This window comes from Triturus cristatus, chromosome 7 (assembly GCF_964204655.1).
Source record: "Triturus cristatus chromosome 7, aTriCri1.1, whole genome shotgun sequence".
NCBI lineage: Eukaryota > Metazoa > Chordata > Amphibia > Caudata > Salamandridae > Triturus > Triturus cristatus.
Genome location: NC_140590.1, coordinates 955,035,305 through 955,061,992, shown reverse-complemented (window position 1 = coordinate 955,061,992; position 26,688 = coordinate 955,035,305). Strand labels below are relative to the sequence as shown.

The following is a 26,688-nucleotide window of genomic DNA, read 5'->3' as shown; positions in this document are numbered from 1 at the left end:
CTGGTTGTGTTAATGAGTACTGGGGCATGTAACTGTGTGTGCAACTGGCTCTGTTACTGCTGAATTCATAAGTGCTTTGTGGGTGTGTGAGAGAATGTGTAAGTGCCTCTGTCATTGTCTGGTTGCATGTGTGCTTGAGAATGGCTCCATGCTTTTGTAAATAGGCAATTGTGTCACAGTATTTGTGGGAAAGTGAATATATAACTGGTCATATGGGTCTCTAAGTGCGCATGTAACTCACTCAAACTTGAAAGTACATGCGTTCTCAATTCAATTCATAAAGCTTTATACGGTACATTGCATCAATGACCATAAAAGCAAAAACAGTTTATAAACACAAAACATCATACAGAATACAAAGGTACAGGTTAGTCATATAAATAATTAAAACGTCAAACTTTTCCTTGTTTGGATACATTTAAAAAGGTAGGTAGCAGTAAAAAAGCAGATATCTACTTCACGCATATTAAAAAGCAATTTCATGGAATCGTGCACAGTACGTACACCATCTTTCACAAAAATTGGTTTTAAAAGGTAAATTCGCAAGTAATGGTACAATTTACATATTAAAAGTAGATGCAAAGTGCTTTGTGCAGAAATGCCATCACAGGGACAGGGTCCGACCCGGTGTGAATTAAGAGAGGGGAAGGCTACCAAGTTGTGCACGATACCAAGTCTTAGTCTTGTCAACACAAACCGGTGGGAAGCTCTGGTAACATTACTGAGATATGATTGAAACCCGTCTCCCTCCACATGTTTATTATAAAAAGTGCTGGTAACTAAAAGATCAGCCCTCACCTTCCGTCTCTCCCCCCAGTATGTCATAAAGATATTCTTCATCTCAGCTTTAGACAGAGCTGAGGCAGCATGACAATCCTTAATAACGTCCAATCCATAGATATCTCTAAAACTAGAGACAATATATTTTAGCCAAGGAATGTTGAGATACTTATCAAGTGAAAGACAATCCATTATTACTGCCCTATTTAAGGGGGTCTCGTCCTTCAACCAAACAGATCGCCACAACATCAATGGCTTTAAGGAAATCAAATCAGATAAATGATAGATCCCTAACTCTCTATGGATTAATTCATTAGGGGCGGATTTGGGCAGGCATAACAACCTTTTGAGGAAAAGATTTTCCTCTAGTTGTAAAATACTGGTCGGGGAATATCCCCAAACCCCAGCACCATAGAGGACGGTAGACAAGCTACGAGCTTTATAAATTTGTAACATATCCCAGATGCGCCTTTCCCCTAGTTTTGCCGCGAACTTGAAAACATCATGGGCACTTTTCACCATCTTTGTCCGTACATTGGTGATTTCATGGGTCCATCTGCAATCCTTAGCATAAGTAATTCCCAGATAGCAGAATTTATCTACTTGTTGGACCTTGACCCCTTCTAAAAAATAAGATTGGGATCTTCTAGCCCCTACCCCACAGGTCATAATGAAAGTTTTAGTTTTGTTGATGAGTAGTTTTCTATTTCCAATGAAGATAGAAAAACTATCCATCAAACGTTGGAGCCCTAGTGGATTCCTTGCCAATAACACGGCATCGTCAGCATATAACAGTACCGGTACGTCAAGGCCATCAATCTTAGGGGCATCTGCAGTCACTCCCTTTAAAACAGCATCTACTTCATTGATAAAAAGCGTAAAAAGAAGTGGGGCAAGAACACATCCTTGTCTAATTCCCCGGCGAATCCTAAACTTTGTTGTGCACTCCCCTGAGGGACCATATCGAATACAAGTGCGGAGATTAGAATATAATTGGGCGAGAAAAACCACTATACCTTCTGGCGCGCCCATTTCTAACAGTTTGGTCCAAAGAATCGAGTGATCTACCATATCAAAGGCACTCCTCAGATCCGTAAAACAGAGGTAGAGGGACCCCGTTTTGGCCTGCGTGTACTTCCCTATAAGAAGTTTTAAATTTAAACACTGGTCCACGGTTCCACATGCGTTCTCTTTTAAGCACATAACTTACACACTAAAACTTACCTTCAGCCTATCTTAGGAGTGATTTATATGTAATAGAAGAGTTTAAAGCTTCAAAACGTGTTTTTAATTTCAGTTTGGCTTAGCAGGAAAACTGTATTTACACACTCTACAGTAGTAGGCCCAAGACATGTTTAAAGGCTTACTTATCTGCATAGGTGTGTTGCTAGTGTCATTTCCTCAGTACATAGCTGAAGGAGTTTCTCAGTCTCTATTTGGATGTGTCATTCGATATTTAAGGAAGTATGTTGGTATATGAATGGCTATCTGAGTGAATTTATGATTCTTAAAATCATGTATGTAAGGGGTTGCATGGATTGGTAAGTGGCTATGTTATTGAGTATTGGGGTATGTAATCTGTGTGCAACTGCCTCTATTAGGCCTACTTACATAAGAGGTGTGTGTGTGTGTGTGTGTTACAAAAAGTTTTTTTTTAAACAGTTCTTTTTAGAATCATGCCACCAGGTCAAAGGAAGAGCTAATTCTGTGTGTTATGTTTTTGTACTTTTATCTGTTGAAGTGTGTGAGTGCTTCTGTGAGTGTGTACATGGGTTGTTTTGTGGGTCTGTGGATAGGTGTGTGAGTGGCTATTTGGGTGAGTGAGTTGGTGTGTGAGGTGCTGCATGGGTGAGTGAGTGAGTGTGTGAGTGGCTGTATGGGTGAGTGGGTGGCTGTGTGAGTAGATGTATGGATGTGTGAGTGGCTATATGGGTGACTGGTTGTGTGAATGAGTGTATTACCTGAGCTAACTATAATTGACACCCCCACAATGCACTGCTTATGACCTCACATATTACATCATGCATGACATGGTCACTGACATCACTGAAATAGTTCCATGAGATAAGTTCCACGTGGAGGCAGATCAAAACTATCCATAAATGCATGTACCATCATGTGATGCGGGAGAAGGCAGCTGCAACAGCACAAAAATCATTAGCTGTAGTAGCCTTAGGAGAATCATTGTAACTGGCAGTCATAGCTGTTCCAGCTGTCAGCAACAATTTATCTGAGATGGTCACTTACTGTGGCAAATGCCAGATGCCCACGGCTGTGAAGAATTGTTAATGGCGGATACCTTGATACAGTGAAGGTTCACCATTGTTAATTTTTTTTCTTGCTCCCTTTCTACCCTTCATGTTTTTCACAGTGTGAAGCCAGTTCCTTCTTCCCAGTTGTCTTCGATTAAAATAAAGAAAAAATATAACACTGTTAGAAAAAAATTCTTAAAAAACAACAATACTTTTTACAACCATTATATCAAGTCAAAGAAAAAGCGAACTATGTGTTTTATGCTCATGTTCAATTCTATGTTTACGTGTTTTTGTATGTGTATATCTCACATACCCTATATAATTAAAATAAAATAGTACATATCAGTACTGTTATATTCTTGAAAGTGAATAAACCTATAAACTGTTAAAGAACATACTTGAAAATGTTTTTCAATCTCATCTACAATACTAAAATGGTAATGAATGTACAAGTGAGAGTATGGGTGTGTAGGCGGGTATGACAGTAGGTGTATCAGCGTATGAGTCAATGTGTAAGTGGCTGTATGGTTTCCTAAATAGGTATATGAGTAGCTGTATAGGTGGGTGACTAGGTGTATAACTGGGTATATGGGTCTGTAAGTGCATCTGTAAGTGACTGAAACTTAAAAATACATGTGTTAAATTATAACTAAACAGCACCTGCCCTTTGGGCTACCTTGGACCTACCTTAGGTTTGACATATGTGTAACAAAAGGATAGTTTAAGGCTTTGTAAGGGGTCTTAAATGTCAGGCCAACATGGCAGTAAAACTGCACACACAATCTCAGCAGTGGTATGCCTCAGACTGGTTTAAAGCTCTACTTGTATGCATGGCTTGATTAGTGCTGCAGCCTCACTACTACTATTTAATTTACATGCCCTGGGCGCAAGTAGTTCACTCTACTATGGGTGTTCAAAAGTATAGGTAAGTAGCTATATGAATTACTAACTGATTGTGTTAGTCAGTGTTTGGCTCTGTAACTGTGTGTGCAAGTGGTGGATATGTAAGCGGTGTCTCGGTGTGTGAATGTATGTGTTAGTGCCTCTTTCGCTGTCTCACAGGGTGTTTGAGTGGCTGTATGGTTTTGTAAATAGGTATGTGAGTAGCTGTATGGGTAGGTGACTGTGTGCATAACTGGGAGTATTGTGTGTAAGTGCTCATGTAACTAACTGTCTGAGTGTTGGGTACAAGAATGGCTGTACAGGTGTGTGAATAGGAGTGACAATGCCTGTATTAGTGTGTAAATAATTAGGTAAGTGTATGTATAGGTGAGTAAATGGGTGTGTGAATGGTTTAAGGGTGTGTAACTGAGTGTTGGCTCGATATGTGATAATGTTTATTAGAATTTCTCCTTGGTCCATAATTCTCACTGCTGTTACATGATAGACCTCAATTAAGGTAGGATTCAATGTGAGGCTGTTATAGCATGGCATTTATTAGACTTCATAAGTATTTGATTTGAGTCACTTGCGGTGGTAAATATTATAATTAAATTACTGCAATTTTGCTCTGTTACAATAATGTATATTTCTATTTATATTCTGTCCATTCCGTGCCACTATTTGTATTTTTCTATTGGGGGACTTCCTTTTGTTGTTTAAGGGAGCCTCTAGAGCTGATTTGGAAGATTTTTTATACTTTTAAGATGAACTAATCTGTACATAAACTGCAGCTACCACACAGATATAACTGCTTTTTAATGAAGTGATTCTAATGTAATTTGATTATATTATCTCCCATTGTATTTTATGTTATCCACTGTGAAATTGGCCTATGTTGGTATTTTAATACACTTATTTGTGTATGTCTTAGGTGGACCTCATTGGAGATCCAAATTCTTAAATAATATTTGAATTGAACTGAATTGAGTGTGGCAGTCACTGGCTATATAAGTGCTTTTGTGGGAGTGTACCTGGGTGTGTAAGTACCTGCCCGACTCTGTGACTGGGTGGAAATTACATTCTATTAAATTACATACTTTAAGCAAACACCCACATCTAATTACAAGCCCATTCATTCATACTGGCTTAATGAAAGTACTATATTTTCAGTGTACCAATTCCTCTTTTTCCTTTCCTGCTCACTCAATTCCAAGTTAATGTTCTCATCTAAGCGCCTTTCTACTTTGCCTTATAGTATAGTGCCTAGAAGCTACATATTTTCTTTTAGCTACTATGCACTCACAATTGTTATCTAAATATACTTTTTTAATACTACAACCTAATTAGCATGCCTGTAAAAGCTCTTAGCTGTTCTCCAACTTTGATTTTTATGTCTGTTAACATCTGTTTTCATTGGAAATTTCAAGTCAGAACTATGGCAATCCTCTTCCACTCTCAGTACAAAAACAGCTAAAATGGCTATCCTTCACCATGTACTCTTACTTATACTCCTGTATGATTCTTTAGTTGGAATCCTGCCCCTCTTAGTCACCTATATCTTGCTATTGCTGCTGCTAATGTATTTTACATAATGTATTCAGTATGTAGTATTTGCATATTTTGCAGTCGTGGCACAAAGGTCACTTTATGTACCTTTAAGGGTAATATTTTTTTCTTATTCACCTATATTCCTGGTTCTGCTGTTAGTATTGTGTTCTTCTTATATGTAATGTATTTATTTTATTATGCTTGCGTATTTTCCATGAGCGGCCATTAAGTGCAATACCATTAAGTGCAATACCATTAAGTGCAATACTTTATAGTATACTGGAAAATTGTTTAACATGCAACTTTAAATATTGGACATCTTATGCACTTGCTACACCCATTGTTGGGGTAGCTTCTATGTACTTTTTGAACTTAAAGTTTCATTTTCGATATATCTCGTCTATCTCTATTCTAATGTAGACAACTATTTCAAAGACTTTATGAGGACCTCTTTGGAGTTCCGTAGCATAAATAAAAATAAACTGGAAATACTCCTGTAGTTAACAAATCAACAAATCACAGGCTTCCTTTCATCTTTTATTTGTGTCATACCACTTCTAAATTGTGAATCTTTTTTTTAACCTTTTCCATGTTTCCTGTGAAGAAGCCAAATTTGGTGGGTTTTCATCACGGATCCTCCGCGGTGCTCAGCGAGTCCCCCGTGAAACTTCACTGTGGATCATCAGATCTATACAGACGTCCGTAGAAGCATTTAACAATCTACTATTAATGGTTTGCATTTATGTTTTACTTTGCAAAAGCAACTCAATTTAAAGCAAAACACTCCCTCATTACCAATGTTTCCATTCCACTCTCTTTGAGTTTCACAGTGCTGTCATTTTTGTTCCATTCCCCCATATTCTTTTTGCTCCGTGTCCATGGTGACCATGTTAGCAGCACTCTCTAGCACCCACTAGGTAAAAAGTACACATTACTTTCTGTAAGCAACATACTGGCTTCAAATTAAACTGTAGCAGGTATGGGTGACTGGTTGCAATTGTAAGCATACCCTTAACGTAACTTTTTTATGTTTTCAAAACCAACCACAGATGTAGTTACTTTTTTCTCGAATTCACTAACTAATTTTAGTTCCATGCACATCTCCAGCATCCAACCAATATGTTGTTTTATATATCAACTTTCTGTTCTCCATTTTAGCTCCTTTTCATCTTCAAAACTGCTCATTCTACTGCAGCCTTCTCCCCTGTGCCACTTCTCCTTCCCTCCAAAACAGTCATAGTGTAGATTGTGAGTCATAGTGTTGCGGGGATTCTGCTCATGCACAGAACTATGCGCAGGATACCAGGACCTCAGTGAATTGTGGTGTACCAAAAAACTCACCTCAGTACCTAGAACCCCATCCGACTAGCATCAGTGTCTCATTCGTTCTTCGTACTACAACGAAGCTACCAATGATTAGACATGCCAGAACAAGCGACTTAGGTTACTCTCAGGAATGGTGGGATTCAAGAACACCTTTTCGTTGTTATTCTCATATCAGTCCACAATGTGAGTAATCAGAGACACGGAAAAGTTTAAAATGTTTATTTTTAACTACGTGCTCTAAGATGCAGTATTTTGGCTAACATATGCAAACAAATGATTAGAAATAAAACCATCAGCATTGTTACAATTCCATACAAAACAAAGGGAGAAATCATATTATAATGATAGTGGAAACAGGTCCTATAATACCTTGTGTATAACCCTACCCTGGCTATAAGCTAGTTTTATAATAATAATAGAAGGTCTCCAGGTTTGAATGGGGAACCCCATACCTCCAAGATCAGCTTAGGTGAATCACGTCACAGGATCAGCACTGCTCTCTGTGTCTGGAAAGGTTTCCTCCAAGAGTGCCAGCATCATGCATGCAATGCAATATTAAAGGCACCCGAGTTTCAGATATTTGCAGCTGTGTGCTTGTTGTGTCTAGAGTGTGGGCAGATCAACCTGAATTCAACAACATACATTGTTTTTTGACCTTGACGGTTTCTGCACACAGTGTTCAGACTAAGGTCACGGTGTAAGTCTATGGATGTGAAAAACAGACCGTTCTCATGTGAAGAAAAAGCAAGCAAGCAGTTTTACTTATAATAACAGTTACCTATAGTGTCGTGTGCAAAAGCAGCAAAGTGGCAAGATGGCGTTAACATCTAAAACGCTTATGCTAACATAGCAATGTGTGCAGGCAAAATCCTGTCTTCACTACACCCTCCCTTGATCGAACCACAAATAAAATTGGGAAGCAATGTAGGAACGCAGAGTTGAAGTTCGAATGAGCCAGAACCAAGTTCATATTTTGCCAATCTGTATAATTGGTAGTGAAAAGTTCGAAATTGTGTGTCGGGAAAATATTCAAAACACAAAAAGATCATTCTCGAGCAAAAAAAAAGTAAACTAATTTTGGTTTGTACGTGCGGAAGATGGACGACTGCCAATTTAATCCATCAACGTATAGGTACAGTATGTAGCAACAGCCTCCAAGAGGAAGTCATTGTAATCTTCAGTAAATGATTCAGCCATCCAATCTAATAAAGTAAACGAACATACATGTTCTTCGATAACCGGAGCCTCTAGCACCATCAGAGGACAACTTGTGTGTTCTTCGAGATAACTCCGCGCCAGGAAGTCATGCGCTGCTGCATATATATCCCAATTTCCTAGGATTCCGTGCGCAGCTGCACAGGCCATAATCCCGATACCAGAACAGTCCAACTCATGAGCCACTCAGGGACCCATCAGTCAATCATAATCCGGGGCAGGAGATGCCATGTTTGAGAGGCACAAATCCAGAGCCCATTCAAATGAGCAATCTAGGTAATGGAAAACAGGTTGCACGCAAGTAAAGTATGAGAACCGGAAGGACAATCCATAGGCTACACTCAAAGGGGCCAGAGGTAGTGTTCCATAGTATTCAAGCATCCTGTTGCGAAGTTGGAGCAGCCGGGGCAGGCTGTCGTGTGACACAGATCGTGCAGCCATTGCGGAGCAAACAAATCAACAGCAGCACACCAGCAGTCAAGGCGAGGATTAACGGAAGCCCTCCGAAGACGCTGGAAAAAATAGAATGAAAAAATGCTGGTATCACACCAAATATTGTTTGGAACAAGGTCACAAGGCTAGAGCCCACAACTTTAAAAAAATGCGCCAAGCCAGTTGTTGACAAGGCATTGAATATAGTGTGAATCAGAGCACCGAAATGAAGTGGGAGATCAGTATTTAAAAGCGCATGCACCTCGGTGCGGGTGTTAGCTACGTGAAAGACAAATGTTTTACGAGAGGAAGTTAGGGCAACTTCTTTTTGAGACAATAGAGCCCTTATTCTGCTCATCTTGTTGAACTCTGCTTTCAAGGTTGGTATGGAAGGCCAGATGGATACATCGAGTCTCCCATGCGGGGGTGGAAAAGCACATTCTTACAACAGACTACTCATTGGGAGACAGTTACAATGTACAGAATCCCTGCTAGCATTCCGCAACACGCCTCATTATTTAAAAGCAAATATATACCGTTAGCTAATAACGTGAAAGTCGGTGTAATTGCTGGCACAGGATTTCCCTTCAAAATGCAAGCTAAATTCCGTGCATGAACGTTGCAAGCGCCATGCAATTGAATGTTCCTACAAACTACTGAGTGATCAGGTGTGGAAGTGCACTCCTCTCCTTTTAAATAAACCTCTTTACCCTCTCTGATGCACCTTTATGTAAATGGGAGTGACCAAACTTCATGTAGGAAAGCGGTACCTAGTGGTTCATATCTGCCTAAGGCATAGTGTTTCATACATGAACTGAACTTAAACAATGGAAAAGGTAGTGTGATTAACCCATGGATAAGCCACACAGCTGAGTTCGATTCGACCACAGAGAATGGTGAAGGTTCCAACTTTTCAATATGCAATTGTGAATATGTTGCATCCTTCATGGACATGAACTGTTGTTTATCAGTCAGATTAAATGGCAAGAAAAAAGATGATGTATTCATGTAATCCCAGGGAACTTTCCCAGCCTTCAATGTTTGTAAAGTCCATGCAAACTGCATTATAGAACGCAATTGATTTTGACCAGGGTATACGACAGACATGTCATCCTGTACAATATCCACAACAGATGAAACAATATTATCTAATGTGTAAATTCTGGAAGAAAGAGTGTTAATGCTATTATCAAATGACAGCAAGCACTTTTTCCAAATTTGCTTGATCAATAGCTCTCAATCTAGAAGCAGCTTCAATTTGAGATAATTTCCAAACTTCATTGTAAATAGCATATACCCATCTTTTGGACCTGCCCCCCACAGGGCCCTTAACAGAATCATTCAAATCTACATCGTCAGTTAATTTGGGCAAATGAAGTTTAACTGACGCCAAGGTGGAATGTTTAAGCCAGTTTTAACATAATTTTCCTACTGAATAAGTAGTAACAGAATGGGAGGTTTCAAACCTGGGGTCAACCCTAACCTGTGTGTAGCCTGATCTCAGCCCCAGAAAACAATGTTGACATGAGTCTGAAGTTTTTTGCCATAATAACCATCCCTGGGGATCTAAGTTGGAAATATTGAAGGATGTATTAGTAATTAGTGACTGCAATTCATCAAGGGACAGATCTGTGTGATTGTCCCAGGAAGGATAAGCACCCAGATCAGGAATGGTAGGGGAGTTCATTTTTTTAAGAAGTCGCCAATCCAAAGCAAGTTGTTTGAAAAATAGTAGAATTCAAAAACAAAATGTGGTTCGGAATAAGGCATGCACAATGCAAAGCTTCTGTGCCTTGGAATTGCCAGGCTTTAGAACCCCAAACAGATTGAAGATCAATGGTATCTTTCTACAGCTCATAGCCCCCTATAGCTAATTCATCCATAAAGGACTTTGAATACAGTAATTTAGTGTGTGTAAGTCTAACTTTGGGAGCTGACTTAGCAGACATTTTAAAATAAAAGGCTTCAGGTTTAGATACACTGAAATCGATGAAATATGTACATTTTTCCATTAGAGTTTTGGAGCTGCCTTCAATGGGAGTTGGACAATGTTCCCATTGTGTATAATTAACGACATTTCTAAATGTATTCGCTTTATGTAGGAAATGATTGCCATAGTGTTGGTAGCAAAATAACTCTCCATAATTCGCTGAGTCTAAATACAAATCTTCAGCATCAAAAGCAGCATAATATTTCAAATCAGAAAAAAGAGCCTCAACGGCTTGGACATCCCAATCATCAGAGCGTATGTTTTGTTTCACAACATCCCCCATAGAAACACTAAGTACATTGGGGACATTAATCACCCCTGTAGGGCCATGAATTTGAAATTTTACAGCATCCCACACAATCCCTTCTAGCACAGGCCAGGCAGTAATGTTAATAAAAGTCTGGTCCCTCTTCATGATGTGCGATGAGGAGTGGGGTGCCAAAGTTCCATCAATTAATCTAATTGCAGATCTTTTGGTAAGATAATGTCCATTCTCTAGACAAAAAAAGACAACCACAAATCCAATCGACATAAACAAAAAAATAGATATGAGCACCAGCCAAATGTAAGTCCAAGGGGGAATTAAAAAATGTCTTTTAAACCAAACAGTAAAAATAGAAATTTTCAATTGGGGCATTCGATGTTGTAGAGTTAGTGTCAAATGAAAAACGTGACTGGTCAACTGCACTTGATTGCACACCAGGCAACGACACATCTGTGGGATAGGTATACTCAGTATTTTCATGAAGACCACCACCCGGTGGAGTCAATAAAGGATTAGTAACTGTATGCATCTCGATGGCAAAATGTCAGGCCTGTTCGTATTTGCCGGAGCCAAAACAGAATTTCTCAGAATTACTGGACAAAAGACCGCTGGAGTCATACTAAGAAATATCGGCCACTCGTTGTAGTTTGACATTGTCAATGGAGATTTACCTGTTATCCTTGCGACCAGGAAGTGTAGGTAAAATGACTGTTCTTGTACCCTGCACGCCAAGCACTGGAACAGGGTTACAACAAACAAATGATGGACGGAATGCTGACAATGCAGACATTCTCCCCCAGTCAAGAGATCTGGGTTAAATCCATCGTTTTTTTGCCCACTACGCCACCCCAGTTGAGACATGGCCATATGCAAATCAGTCTTGACCCTGTGCCTCATGGGAACAGTCCAGCCCGAACTGCCAAGCCATGTCTTCCCTGGACCGGAATCAAGCATCCTAGGACCGGTTTCTGGCTATCAGCCATCATCAGCCAGGATAGCTTGACTCCAGTGGCATAGTGAGCACGGGACCCACGTCTGGGCATACCCATCCCACTTAGGGCGAAAAGCGTTACAACAAACAAATGATGGACGGAATGCTGACAATGCAGACATTCTCCCCCAGTCAAGAGATCTGGGTTAAATCCATCGTTCTTTTGCCCACTACGCCACCCCAGTTCAGACATGGCCATATGCAAATCAGTCTTGACCCTGTGCCTCATGGGAACAGTCCAGCCCGGACTGCCAAGCCATGTCTTCCCTGGACCGGAATCAAGCATCCTAGGACCGGTTTCTGGCTATCAGCCGTCATCAGCCAGGATAGCTTGACTCCAGTGGCATAGTGAGCACGGGACCCACGTCTGGGCATACCCATCCCACTTAGGGCGAAAAGCGTTACAACAAACAAATGATGGACGGAATGCTGACAATGCAGACATTCTCCCCAGTCAAGAGATCTGGGTTAAATCCATCGTTTTTTTGCCCACTACGCCACCCCAGTTCAGACATGGCCATATGCAAATCAGTCTTGACCCTGTGCCTCATGGGAACAGTCCAGCCCAAACTGCCAAGCCATGTCTTCCCTGGACCGGAATCAAGCATCCTAGGACCGGTTTCTGGCTATCAGCCGTCATCAGCCAGGATAGCTTGACTCCAGTGGCATAGTGAGCACGGGACACACGTCTGGGCATACCCATCCCACTTAGGGTGAAAAGCGTTACAACAAACAAATGATGGCCGGAATGCTGACAATGCAGACATTCTCCCCCAGTCAAGAGATCTGGGTTAAATCCATCGTTCTTTTGCCCACTACGCCACCCCAGTTCAGACATGGCCATATGCAAATCAGTCTTGACCCTGTGCCTCATGGGAACAGTCCAGCCCGGACTGCTAAGCCATGTCTTCCCTGGACCGGAATCAAGCATCCTAGGACCGGTTTCTGGCTATCAGCCGTCATCAGCCAGGATAGCTTGACTCCAGTGGCATAGTGAGCACGGGACCCACGTCTGGGCATACCCATCCCACTTAGGGCGAAAAGCGTTACAACAAACAAATGATGGACGGAATGCAGACATTCTCCCCAGTCAAGAGATCTGGGTTAAATCCATCGTTCTTTTGCCCACTACGCCACCCCAGTTCAGACATGGCCATATGCAAATCAGTCTTGACCCTGTGCCTCATGGGAACAGTCCCGCCCGAACTGCCAAGCCATGTCTTCCCTGGACCGGAATCAAGCATCCTAGGACCGGTTTCTGGCTATCAGCCGTCATCAGCCAGGATAGCTTGACTCCAGTGGCATAGTGAGCACGGGACCCACATCTGGGCATACCCATCCCACTTAGGGCGAAAAGCGTTACAACAAACAAATGATGGACGGAATGCTGACAATGCAGACATTCTCCCCCAGTCAAGAGATCTGGGTTAAATCCATCGTTCCATGAGGCACAGGGTCAAGACTGATTTGCATATGGCCATGTCTAATCTGGGGTGGTGTAGTGGGCAAAAGAACGATGGATTTAACCCAGATCTCTTGACTGGGGGAGAATGTCTGCATTGTCAGTATTCCGTCCATCAATTGTTTGTTGTAACGCTTTTCGCCCTAAGTGGGATGGGTATGCCCAGACGTGTGTCCCGTGCTCACTACGCCACTGGAGTCAAGCTATCCTGGCTGATGACGGCTGATAGCCAGAAACCGGTCTTAGGATGCTTGATTCCTGTCCAGGGAAGACATGGCTTTGCAGTTCGGGCTGGACTGTTCCCATGAGGCACAGGGTCAAGACTGATTTGCATATGGCCATGTCTAAACTGGGGTGGTGTAGTGGGCAAAAGAACGATGGATTTAACCCAGATCTCTTGACTGGGAGAGAATGTCTGCATTGTCAGCATTCCGTCCATCAATTGTTTGTTGTAACGCTTTTCGCCCTAAGTGGGATGGGTATTCCCAGACGTGGGACCCGTGCTCACTACGCCACTGGAGTCAAGCTATCCTGGCTGATGACGGCTGATAGCCAGAAACCGGTCCTAGGATGCTTGATTCCGGTCCAGGGAAGACATGGCTTGGCAGTTCGGGCTGGACTGTTCCCATGAGGCACAGGGTCAAGACTGATTTGCATATGGCCATGTCTAAACTGGGGTGGTGTAGTGGGCAAAAGAACGATGGATTTAACCCAGATCTCTTGACTGGGGGAGAATGTCTGCATTGTCAGCATTCCGTCCATCAATTGTTTGTTGTAACGCTTTTCGCCCTAAGTGGGATGGGTATTCCCAGACGTGGGACCCGTGCTCACTACGCCACTGGAGTCAAGCTATCCTGGCTGATGACGGCTGATAGCCAGAAACCGGTCCTAGGATGCTTGATTCCGGTCCAGGGAGGACATGGCTTGGCAGTTCGGGCTGGACTGTTCCCATGAGGCACAGGGTCAAGACTGATTTGCATATGGCCATGTCTAAACTGGGGTGGTGTAGTGGGCAAAAGAACGATGGATTTAACCCAGATCTCTTGACTGGGGGAGAATGTCTGCATTGTCAGCATTCCGTCCATCAATTGTTTGTTGTAACGCTTTTCACCCTAAGTGGGATGGGTATTCCCAGACGTGGGACCCGTGCTCACTACGCCACTGGAGTCAAGCTATCCTGGCTGATGACGGCTGATAGCCAGAAACCGGTCCTAGGATGCTTGATTCCGGTCCAGGGAAGACATGGCTTGGCAGTTCGGGCTGGACTGTTCCCATGAGGCACAGGGTCAAGACTGATTTGCATATGGCCATGTCTAAACTGGGGTGGTGTAGTGGGCAAAAGAACGATGGATTTAACCCAGATCTCTTGACTGGGGGAGAATGTCTGCATTGTCAGCATTCCGTCCATCAATTGTTTGTTGAAAAGCACTGGAACAGGTGCACGATAAGAGGGGCCAAACTCCTTCTTGTTCTCCACCTTCTCACAGACCAGGTCACCAACTTGAGGAATCTGAAGTGCAGCATCAGTTGTGGAGGGCAAGTGTTCTTTTGCAAGACTGCCTCAATTCTCTTGTAGATTCTGTAACACAGCAGTATGATCACCTACGTCAAAGGGTGCGGCCGACGCCGCCATGTCTAGACCATCAAGGTCCGGGACAAACATTTTCATGCCAAAGAGCATTTCATATTGGGTCCGCCCACCCAGAGACCTTCTAGGGAGATTATTAAGTGCACGTTGAATGCTATACAAATGGGCCAACCAGTTCCTGCCTGTACCTAAAACCCTAGCTGTCAAGGATTGCTTTAAGTCACGGTGTGTTCGCTCCACAACAGAATTGCCCTCAGGCCGGTATGGAGATGAAAATTTGACTTGGACCCCCAAAGACCTCATGGCATACTTGTACGCCTTAGTGGCGAATGCCGGACCTTGGTCTGAATGGAGGGTACCACATGCAAAAATTCCCACAAAGACACGCAAATAAATCCGTGATGACAGTTCGAGCATCAGCACTCCTTTGTGGCCAGACCCATAGAAAATGTGTGCACAAATCCGCGCCACCAGTAACGTTGTTGTAAGATAGTGACAATCGCTGAGACGCCTTCATGGGCTGAGGCCATACATTCGTGAAAGGCTGTCATCAAGGAAAGTCTGCGGTCCGCGTTGGGAATCAACCTGTCACCAACGTCGTTAATTCTCACATAGGGAACTTTATCAGGACTTAAATGATAAGAGTATTTAGAAGGGAAACCTCAAGGGTAAATATCACCCTTCTCTGTTGCAGTAATGGCTGCCAAGATGTCATCATCAATCACCCTTCTCTGTTGCAGTGATGGCTGCCAAGATGTCATCATCAATCTTACTTTTGGATCTTGTAACTGCTGCTACTAGATATGTTGCCACTGCTGTTTTCGCTGCTTCATCAGCTAAACTGTTGCCAACAGCGTGTACCCCTACGCGCTGGTGACCAAGAGTATGAATTACATTCACGAGCGGCAGATGTTGTTTAAGATCTGCGACCCAAAGCATTTTATGTTTGATTGTGCTACCTTTGGAATCACGATATTCATTTTGAGACCAAAAGAATAAATTGTCGTTGAAAGACTGAACACAGTAGTATGAGTCACTTAAAATAAAAGTAGTCACACGAGGATCAGCAAACTCCAGTGCAAGTACCAGAGCACGTAGCTCTGCCAATTGGGCGGTACAGTCTCTCAATGTCTGAGTATGCACGACATCAGACTTAAATTCTCCATTCACAAAAGTACCAGCCACTATTGCGCAGGCCGCTGAATAAGCATCCTTAGATCCCGGCGCCGGTTGCACCGAACTGTCAGTGTAAATGATACAATGGTAATCCTCAAGCAGGCGCAAGGACAGAGGAGCTGGATGAACAAATTCATACTGCAAATACTCCTGAGTCTGCAATGAGGCATCAAAGATGAATGTGAAATCCGGAGACGTCAAAGAAGTGGCCCATTGAATCCAACGTGGATGCAAAGCTTTAGAATTAGGTACACTGGCTATCGTCACTGCCTCAAGGGCAGTATATGGTGTGACAACCAACATGCGTCTCCCTTGCGATAGCACTCTCTCTTTCAGAATCGCCATCTGTACTGCAGTTAATACTTTCTCAACGGTGGAAAAGCGCATTTCAGCCGAAGACTATAAGTGTGACTTGTAAGCAATAGGGACCGTGTCCCCCTCATTAAATGTCAAGTACGTGAAACCCACTGCGCCAGGCACAATTCTGATTACGAGGTTTGTGTGGTTATCACGTGTCAATAAGTATTTAGAAGCAAGAAGATCAGCCTGCATAGAGTGCAGTATAGCTGAATGTTCTGGCAGCCAGCAAGATTTGGTAAAAGCAGGTTGTACCAAGGCATATAGCGGCTTCATACGCTGGGCATAATCGGGAATGTAAGTACGCCCGAAATTAAAAAAACCCAGCAAAGATTGTAGTTTTTTCACAGTAGTCGGAGCGCGCAAACATGCGCATTTCTCCAGGAAGTGAGGTGCTAAACCGCGTCCTTCGTCGTTGAGTTCATAGCCCAAAAACAACACTGTATACTCTGCAATGTGTGATTTTGCAAAGTTAAATTTGTAACCGAAGTCCGCAAACATGACAATGATGCGGTCAACGCGACAGAGATGCGGCAATAATTTGTCGTCTGTGAGATAAATATCATCAACATACGAGCACGCATCAGGGTCAGTGCTCTCTAACAGAGAAACAACACGAGCGGCAAAGACGCCTGGACTGTTTTTGTAGCCCATGGCTAATCTTTTAAACTGTTTCTGTTCGCTGCAATAAGTAAAGGCTGTCCATTGACTACTAATAGAGGACAGGTTAAGCCATTTGAAATGTCAAGTGTGGTTTTAAACCTTTTTCTCACGAGACTATCAACGAGGGCAGAACTATGGGTACAGCGCACGTCCGACAATGAGAGTTCAAATGCCGATAATCCAAAATTAGGCGGTACGACCAATCAGGTTTGGTTACAGTGATAAGAGGATTATTCATGGGTGACGCACATGTTTCAATTACACCATGATATTCCATATGTTCAAGGATTTCTGCGACGTGAGATCTAGCTTCTCGGCGCATGGGATATTGGGGTTGTGGCATAGACCGTAACGGAATCTCATGGCTTGGCGATAATTTATCTCACAAAACCTGAGTACGGTATAACGCCGGAGCAAGCACCTGTGCCCACTCGTCTGCAAAGTTTTGAGTTTGCTCCTTCGGCACTGTGTGCACGAAAGATGGAAGGATTACCCCCTCCCTTCTTGGACCGGCCAAAACGAAAGCTGGGGGCTAGTACACCTCTGCTAACAAAATGTCATATGTAGAGGTCAGAGTTTCCCATAAAATCCCATTTATTGTACGTTTTATGTCACCCTCAATTAAAAGGACTATGTCATAGAGTCTGTCAGGGGGAGCCACTCTAGTGTCAGCAGTTTCTACAGTAATGAATGTGTCAGTTGCTGTCGCCTTCAGATATGGACGCAGTGTTTGCCGCACTATTGTAACCTCCGCTGCGCTGTCTAGCAGCGTTAGTGCCCATGTCAGATTCCGACATCTCACTATATGTGGCATACCTCACTGTTAGTGCAGCAACTTTCTTTTTCTGAAACTGTGGTCGTTGACGTTAAAAGTCGTCCTGCTTGCCGTTGCCGTCAGCCGGGTGGGGCTGCTCATGTCCTTGAGGGGCACCTCGACCACTGCCGCGTTTACCTCCACCGGCTTGCGAGACCGATGTTTCCTGTGAAGAACGAGGAGAGTGTTGATCAGGAACCTGAAATCTATCAGGAGACCTAATTCTTGTGCGATCGCGCAACTCATATGTGCATTTAGCAGTTACTGGTATTGATGATGCGGGACGTGACCCTTGTTTCTGTTGCTACTTCCACTGTTTTTTACCTTTCCAATATTGTTTAGAAAAAACAGGACGGTCGTCTTTAGTAGACTTAACTGTCTGAGTTTGCGGTTGCGTGGTTATTTTAACAAAAGGCTTAACACCCAAACCATTGCGGCCAATGGTCTTATATGCCTCCGCAATAATCCTTGGTAACTGCCGGGTTTATCGGCGTCGGCGACGAGGCGCAGCTCATTCGATACTTGAAAGTTAACCGTATCTCCCTTGACGTTAGCAAGGATGAGATCAGCAACTACATCAAACACGCCGATAGCCTCATTCCCAACTCGACCGCCACCTCCGGACCGTGCTCATCCTGGACACGCTTAATCAAGGAGGGCAGTACAGTCATAGATGGTGTCCCGAAGCACTTCGCGTAGACCGCTGCAAATACTTGACCCCAGTTCTCGCAATCTGTTTCCTCTCGGACTAAGTCTTTCTGCAAACTAATTTTAAGGATCCTGTGTTTCTCCACAGGAGTTGAATTAGGAAATACCGCTTCCAGCTGGTCAAATTTCTCAGCAAGCCAATATATAGGGCCATATGTAGGTATAACGTGTTCTGCGATTCTCAAATTGCGATTTTTAGGGAATCGCAATTAGAGAATCGCAAAATGCAATGTGGGTAGGATTAGCAAAATATTTTGTGAATCCCACCTATTCCTTATTTGCGAATCGCAAATTGAGATTCGCAAATAAGGAATACCTTGCCATTCATTCCTATGGTCTAGAAGGCCCATAGGAATGAATAGAAAGACATTCTCAATTTGCGATTCTCAATTAGAGAATCGCAAATTGAGAATGCAATTTCAAGGTTGCAAGGGTGTCAATAGGACACTCTTTTGCACCCCTGAAATAAACATGTGTGCACATGTGGCGCACATACATGTGCTAAGGGCAAAAAAGTGCATTTTTCAAAGAAATCAAAAATTACCACCAACCTGAAGTTGGTGATAATTTGCGATTCCTTAAGCCAAAATCGCACAACTTGGGTGCTTCCTACATTGCATTTAAGGAATCGCAATTTGGGATTCCTTAAATGCATTCGCAAAATATGGAATCACAAATTTTGCAATTCCTTATTTTGCGTGTGGGTTTTTGTGTGCTACATAGCACACTGCCCAAAATGCGATCGCAAACGCTGAAATTCTGCGAATTTCAGCATTTTCGATCACAATTTGGCTTCCTACATATGGCCCATAGTCCTTATTCTGGGGGCGCTTGCCCATTACTGAATTAACCATGACGGGACTAATAGCGATCCCGGCCGGTCCAACTGGTTGCGTCGCAACCCCAGGTGCCCCCACCTGGACACTGCGCGAGACGTATGGCACCAAAGCCCTATGCACCGCAATCAAGGCGGTATGTAGTTGACGTAAGTCATCCACCGGGGCTTGCAAATATCGTGGATGAGGTGTGAACCCGGCCAACACTGGCCAAGTGGCCCCAGGAATGGACAAGAGACCTAACCAAACCGGAGTTATGGTGTGGGGGAGGGTGCCATTGAACCAAATATGATGTTGCCAAGCGGAAATTGGTATTTCCTGCGTCCTATACGGCGTGTAATTCGCTGAAACTGACGTAGGAGTGTATGAGTGGAACCTCTTATCATCCGCATTCACCTCCGGAAAAGTAACCCAAGAGTAAAACAGCTCATAGGGGAACGATGCATCGGCACTCACTACAAAGATAATTGACATCCCATCGTCTGGCACCCCGAACTGCATCAAATTACGCCGGAGAGGTGCGCGACTATGCGCTGCAATAGCAACTTCAGCCATAAGGACGCAGAGAAGAAAAACAATCTATATTAAACCGTAGCACAAAAAGGGTAAGTAATTCAAAACAAAACCTTTTTAATTGTCAAGCTTGAATGAACCTATAAGTCAACTATATAGGTAGGTTTCAACCGTCACTCCCGTCAACCGGAAACAAGAGTGAGGGTGTTGTGGACAAATATAAGCACCACTAAGGTGTCTCAAACATAAGACCAAAACGTTAGGTGTGCCATGTTGCGGGGATTCTGCTCATGCACAGAACTATGCGCAGGAAACCAGGACCTCAGTAAATTGTGGTGTACCAAAAAACTCACCTCAGTACCTAGAACCCCTATCCAACTAGCATCAGTGTCTCATTCGTTCTTCGTACTACAGCGAAGCTACCAATGATTAGACAACCGAGAACAAGCGACTTAGGTTACTCTCAGGAATGGTGGGAATCAAGAACACCTTTTTGTTGTTATTCTCATATCAGTCCACAATGTGAGAAATCCGAGACACCGAAAAGTTTAAAATGTTTATTTTTAACTACGTGCTCTAAGATGCAGTATTTTGGCTAACATAAGCAAACAAATGATTAGAAATAAAACCATCAGCGTTGTTACAATTCCATAAAACACAAAGGGAGAAATCATATTATAGTGATAGTGGAAACAGGTCCTTTAATACCTTGTGTATCACCCTCCGCTGGCTATAAGCTAGTTTTATAATAATAATAGAAGGTCTCTGGGTTTGAATGGGGAATCCCATACCTCCAAGATCAGCTTAAGTGAATCACATCACAGGATCAGCACTGCTCTCTGTGTCTGGAAAGGTTTTCTCCAAGAGTGCCAGCATCATGCATGTAATGCAATATTAAAGGCACTCGAGTTTCAGATATTTGCAGCTGTGTGCTTGTTGTGTCTAGAGCGTGGGCCGATCAACCTGAATTCAACAGCATACATTGTTTTTTGACCTTGACGGTTTCTGCACACAGTGTTCAGACTAAGTTTGCGGTGTAAGTCTAGGGATGTGAAAAACAGACCGTTCTCATGTGAAGAAAAAGCAAGCAAGCAGTTTTACTTATAATAACAGCTACCTATTGTGTCGTGTGCAAAAGCAGCAAAGTGGCAAGATGGCGTTAACATCTAAAACGCTTATGCTAACATAGCACAGTATCCACGGGACCAACCCACAGTACCTGGTAGAAAGGATTATCCGTACCTGCATCTACGAATCCAAGTACTGGAAAGAGGAATGTTTCAGTCTCACAGCTGAGCTGGTTGTAGACAAAGCTATGGAGCTGAAATATGTTGGTGGTGTTTTCGGTGGGAACATAAAACCTACACCCTTCCTATGCTTGACACTGAAGATGCTACAGATTCAGCCTGAGAAGGATATCATTGTTGAGTTCATCAAAAATGAAGATTTCAAGTATGTCCGAACTTTGGGAGCACTCTATATGAGGCTAACTGGAACAGCCACTGATTGTTACAAATACCTTGAACCCTTGTATAACGATTATCGCAAAGTAAAAACACAAAACCGGAATGGAGATTTTGAACTAATGCATGTAGATGAGTTTATTGATGAGCTCCTCCACAGTGAACGTGTTTGTGATATCATTTTACCACGCTTGCAGAAACGCTATGTCTTGGAAGAAGCAGAATTGCTGGACACTCGAGTCAGTGCTCTGGAAGAAGATATGGATGATGTAGAGTCCAGCGAGGAGGAGGAGGAAGAAGAGGATAAGCTGGACAGAGCTCCAACGCCCGATTATCACCGACGAAGCTACAGAGATCTGGACAGACCACGTAGATCACCGTCTCCTCGTTACAGGAGGAGCCGGAGCAGGTCACCAAGGAAGCGAAGCAGATCCCCAAAAAGGAGAAGCCTATCACCGGGTCGAGAACATCATCATAGTAAAAGCCCACGGCGCCACCGTAGCAGGTCCAGAGATCGACGCCATCGGTCCAGATCTCCAGGGCACCACAGAAGCCATAGACATAGGAGCCATTCCAAATCACCTGAAAGATCAAAGAAAAGCCACAAGAAGAGTCGGAGAGGAAATTAATAACCAAGTACTATTGTTCGTGGGGACCTGGTGTAAAATATGAGAACGGATTCTAGGATTTATTTATGATCAGGAGCTGAAAAGGAAGCTTGCTTTCTTGGCAAATAAGTGTAATATAATAATAGCCATTATTTGTTTTCCTGTCCCTTTCTGGAAAAATATTGTTTTGTATTATTGCACACCTGAGGACAAAATCTAATTTAATAACCAGGATGCTTGTTTCCGGTCCATGGAAGACTTGGCTTGGCAGTTCGGGCTGGACTGTTCCCATGTGGCACAGGGTCAGACTAATTTGCATATAGCCATGTCTGAACTGGGGTGGCAGAGTAAGCTAAAGAATGATGATGGATTAAACACAGATCAGTTGACTGGGGTTGAGTGCTTGCAATGTTCAACACTCCGTCCATCATCCCCTTTGGTTTTGCTTTGTTCACCCTAAGTTGGCAGGGTATGCCCAGACGTGGGTCCCTTGCTCACTTTGCCACTAGATTCAAGCTAGCCTGGCTGATGACGGCTGATTAGCCAGAAACCAGTCCCAGGATGCTTGTATAAGAGGCTGTATGGGTCTTTAGCTGGGAGTGTGAGTGGTGGTATGGGTCGCTGAGCGAGTGTGACTTTGTGAGTGAGTCGGTGTTTGGCTGTGTAGGTGTGCCATAGACCAGATATGTGTGTGAGTGGATGTGTGAGTTTGTGACTGGGCTTGTCAATGGGTGCGTAAGTGTTAATATGGGTGTATGAGTTGTGCATGAGTGGTTGTATTGGTGTGTGAGTGGGTGTGTAGTGGTTGTATGGGTGTGAGTGGGTGTGTCAGTTGTATGCATGTGAGTGAGTCTTTGAGTAGCTCTGTTGGTATATGGGTCAGGGTGTGACTGGTTGCATGAGTGTGGTAGTAGGTGTGTAACTGTGGGTGTGTGAGTAACTCTGTGGGTGTTTGAGTGGGTGTGTGAGTACATCTCTCAGCGTGTCAGTGGCTGTGTGAGTACCTATGTTGCTATGTGAGTAGTTGTATAGGTATGTGAGTTGGTGGGTGAGTGGTTGCATGGGTGTGGGAGTGGGTGTCTGAGTAGCTGTGTGGGTCTATGAGAAGGTGTGTGTGTGTCTGCATGGGTCTGTGAAAGGGTGTGGAAGTGTATGTGTGGGTCTGTGAGTGAGTATGTGAGTGGGTGTGTTAGTGTCTGTGTGGGTCTGTGAATGTGAGTGGGTATGTTAGTGGGTGAGTGAGTGGGTCTGAGTAGGCATGTGAGTGGCTCTGTGAGTGGGTGTGTGAATATCTGTGTGAGTCAGTGTGTGTTTGTGTGTGGGTCTGTGAGTGTCTGTGTGGGTCTTTGAGTGGGTGTGGGAGTGTATGAGTTGGTCTGTGAGTGGATGTGTGAGTGAGTGAGTATGTGTGGGTCTATGAGTGGATGTGTGAGTGTCTGTGTGTGGGTCTGTGAGAGTGTGTGCGTATCTATGTGGGTCTGTGTGTGAGTGAGTGCATGTGGGGGTCTGTAAGTGGGTGTCTGAGTATCTAGGTGGGTCCATGAGAGTATATGTGTATGGGTGTGTCAGGCACATAACACAGGCCCCCACGGTGCGGGAGGCCTCTGAGCTGCAGGGGGGGCCCCTCAGCAAGGTACTCAGGCCTGAGAGCTCTGGTTTAAACCTGGAGTGGGGCCCCTCCAGGTTCCTTGCAGGGGGCCCCCTCAACTTTCGTTACACCACTGGGGTGTGTAAGTATCTGTGTGGGTGTGTGAGTGTCTGTGTGGGTATACAAGTGAGTGTGTGTGAGTGGGTGTCTGGGTGGGTCTGTGAGTGGGTGAGTGAGTACATGTGGGGGTCTGTAAGTGGGTGTCTGAGCATCTAGGTGGGTCTGTGAGAGTATATGTGTATGGGTGTGTAAGTGTCTGTGTGGGTGTGTGAGTGTCAGTGTGGGTATACAAGTGGGTGTGTGTGAGTGGGTGTCTGGGTGGGTTTGTGAGTGGGTCTATGGGTAGTTGTATGAGTGTATGTACATCTGTGAGTATCTGTGTTGTCTGTGAGTGGGTGAGTGAGTGCATGCATGGGTATGTGAGTGGGTGTGTGAGCTCCTGCATGGGTTTGTGTGTGGGTCTGTGAGTGCCTGTGTGGGTCTGAGTGTAGGTGTGAGAGTGCTTATGTGGGTCTGTAAGTGGGTCTGTTACTGCCTGTATGGGGATGTTATTGATTGTGTGAATGCCTGCTTAGATCTATGAATGGGTGTGTGGGTCTGCAAGTGTTTGTTGTTTTTTAAAGTGCATCAAGATCCGCAAATTTGTTGCAGATTCACACGAGGGGCCACGCTGAGCACCGTAGCAGATCAGTAGAACCCCGCATGTAGAAAAAACAATATTTTAAGGCATCATAGGTCTCTCTGAGATGCCTCTAACACACCCATAGGGGCAGGGTATTTCTACCCTGACTCCTTTAATCACTTTGCAAATAAATTTGGAGGCCTCAGGACCAATTCTTAATACTTAAAATGGCAGCCGCAACCTCCCAGTCAGGTTATGGCCAGCCAATCACGGCATAGCTGTTGGTGCGAGATCAGCCTATCCACCACAGTGGATGCACGGAGTATCCGTGTCCCTAGATACACAATTTTCTTTTTTGTTTAATAACTCCACAAGTACTGAACAGATTTACACCAGTTCAAAAAAAGGCCTCTTTCTGGACCACAAGCTAGCTTTCTGCCAAATTTGGTGTAATTCTGTCCAGCAGTTTGGGCTGTAGTCATGTCTAAACTGCCTAAGGGAAATTGCATCAGGAAAACACATTTTGGGACCCCCTCTTTTTCTCAGCCCCGCTTGACGACTCACCCCGAAAATTTCCACAAAGCAGCTGAACTCCCAGTTGTTTTAAAAGGCTTCCCACCTTACAGGATAGATCTCCACTGTTTTTTTTTTTTTTTAAACATACTTTATTGCTGACTTTAACAGGTTAGAGATATAACAGTCATTCTACAGAGACAGTCTTTTACTTTTGTGTGAAGAACATTATACATATGGCTTATAATGGCTATGTGCGTCATTTCGTAAACGATAAAATCGAAGATAATAATCTCCAATAGCGTCGTTAACATTAAAGTAATTGATCTGACAATATAAATTGACAATAGAAGACAACTACTTTCCAATCAGCGAGCGAACTTCACTAAAAAGATCTCCACTGTAATTAACTATTTCTGCCATAGAACTCGGTATTGTGCTGGGGTGAATACCGCTGTAAACCCTGGCTGCATCCAGGCTGATGTACAGTGAATGCAGTCATACCCGGGCACTTCCTCCATCAGCAGAGGGTGGCTTTGCCCCAGTTCTGTCAGAGATCTTTCCTGAAAGGATGGAAGACTTTTAAAACAAATGGGACTACGGGCTGGCAGGATATTTGTTTATGCCTTGTTGGGAGTACAAGAGACGAACAGCACTTGACACATTATGAAATTATTTCTTAAGACAAGTAAGTGATGTTTTGCCTAAACTATATTGATTAACTAAGGGATTAAGTACACTGGGAATATCCGAGTAAAGGACACATTGGGCATTATAACTGGAATATAGCATGTTACATCGCATGTTATCACATCGCGTTCCTTAGTTAGAATGCGATACCTTTACAACACAAGTCATTAGATCGACTTGCTGTAGGGGGCGCGCTGGACTTAGGAATAGTATAATTTACTATTCCAACTCCAGCCAGTGCAACAGTAGGGAAGATGTTGGAATAGTAAATTATACTATTCCTTAGGTTAGAGCGCCCCCTACAGCAAGTTGATCTAATGACTTGCGATGTAAAGGCATTGCGTTTGAACAACGTGGTCATTGTAACGACCGCGTTGTAAAGGAACGCTATGTAATGGCAGCGTTGTAAACGCTGTATCCCTTAGAACTGAGCACGTTTGTGCAAAGGATTATGGTCATTGTGGTTACTGAACCAAAATGAGATGCAGGAATTTTCTAAAAACTATACTAAGCCAATGTTTTAGGAGATGAAACCAGAGCATTAGAACTATGTGACAATATATCATGATAAAAGCACCGAATGGTTTCAGTGGCTTTTATAATACAAGTTTGCATGTATATTGTATTACTCTGGTACAATCGTCACAATTTTGGTTCTATCCATTGAAATGTGTCCACTTCAAGTCTTTTCTCACTATTGATGTGCTTCTGCATTTAAAAAGTAACTGACCACTCCAAATTTCATGTGATCAAGACCCACCGGGCCAAAACGCATCATGATGGCTTGTATGATGAAATTAATTACTTGATGCCATGATTGAATGTTGCCTTTATGTGTATATATATATATATATATTCACTTAAAAAACCATAGGTTTCACACATGTTATAGTTAGCTGGACATTCCACTCGTAAAAAAACAATGAAATTCCCCCGTTATAGTTAGTTCAGATAACTATACCTCGCGCGCCCGCAATCCACTGCTGATGACGTCACATATTACATCACTCATGACATGGTCAGTGGCATCACTCATGACATCATCCTTGTGATAGAGTGGCGGTCGCGCGAGTTATAGTTATCTGACCTAACTATAACGGGGGAATTTCATTGGTTTTTTCGAGTGAAATGTCCAGCTAACTATAACATGTGTGAAACCTATGGTTTTTTAAGTGAATTTGTACGGTTTTTTAAATGCTAAGTTATGTATGTATGTATTATAGTTGGGTTTTTTTAAAAATGTTTTCCACCGTGCGCGCACAGTGCGCGCACCCCGCGAGCACACCGTGCGTGCACCCCGCGATTTAAAAAAAAATATTTACAATTTTTTTTCAGCCTTCGGG

At 43.3% G+C, this 26,688-nt stretch overlaps 1 pseudogene; it reads left to right on the top strand.

The window, feature by feature from the left end:
* The first annotated feature begins 4,228 nt into the window (after positions 1–4,228).
* LOC146810916 (pre-mRNA-splicing factor 38A pseudogene) lies at positions 4,229–21,937 on the top strand (annotated as a pseudogene).
* The last annotated feature ends 4,751 nt before the right edge of the window (positions 21,938–26,688 follow it).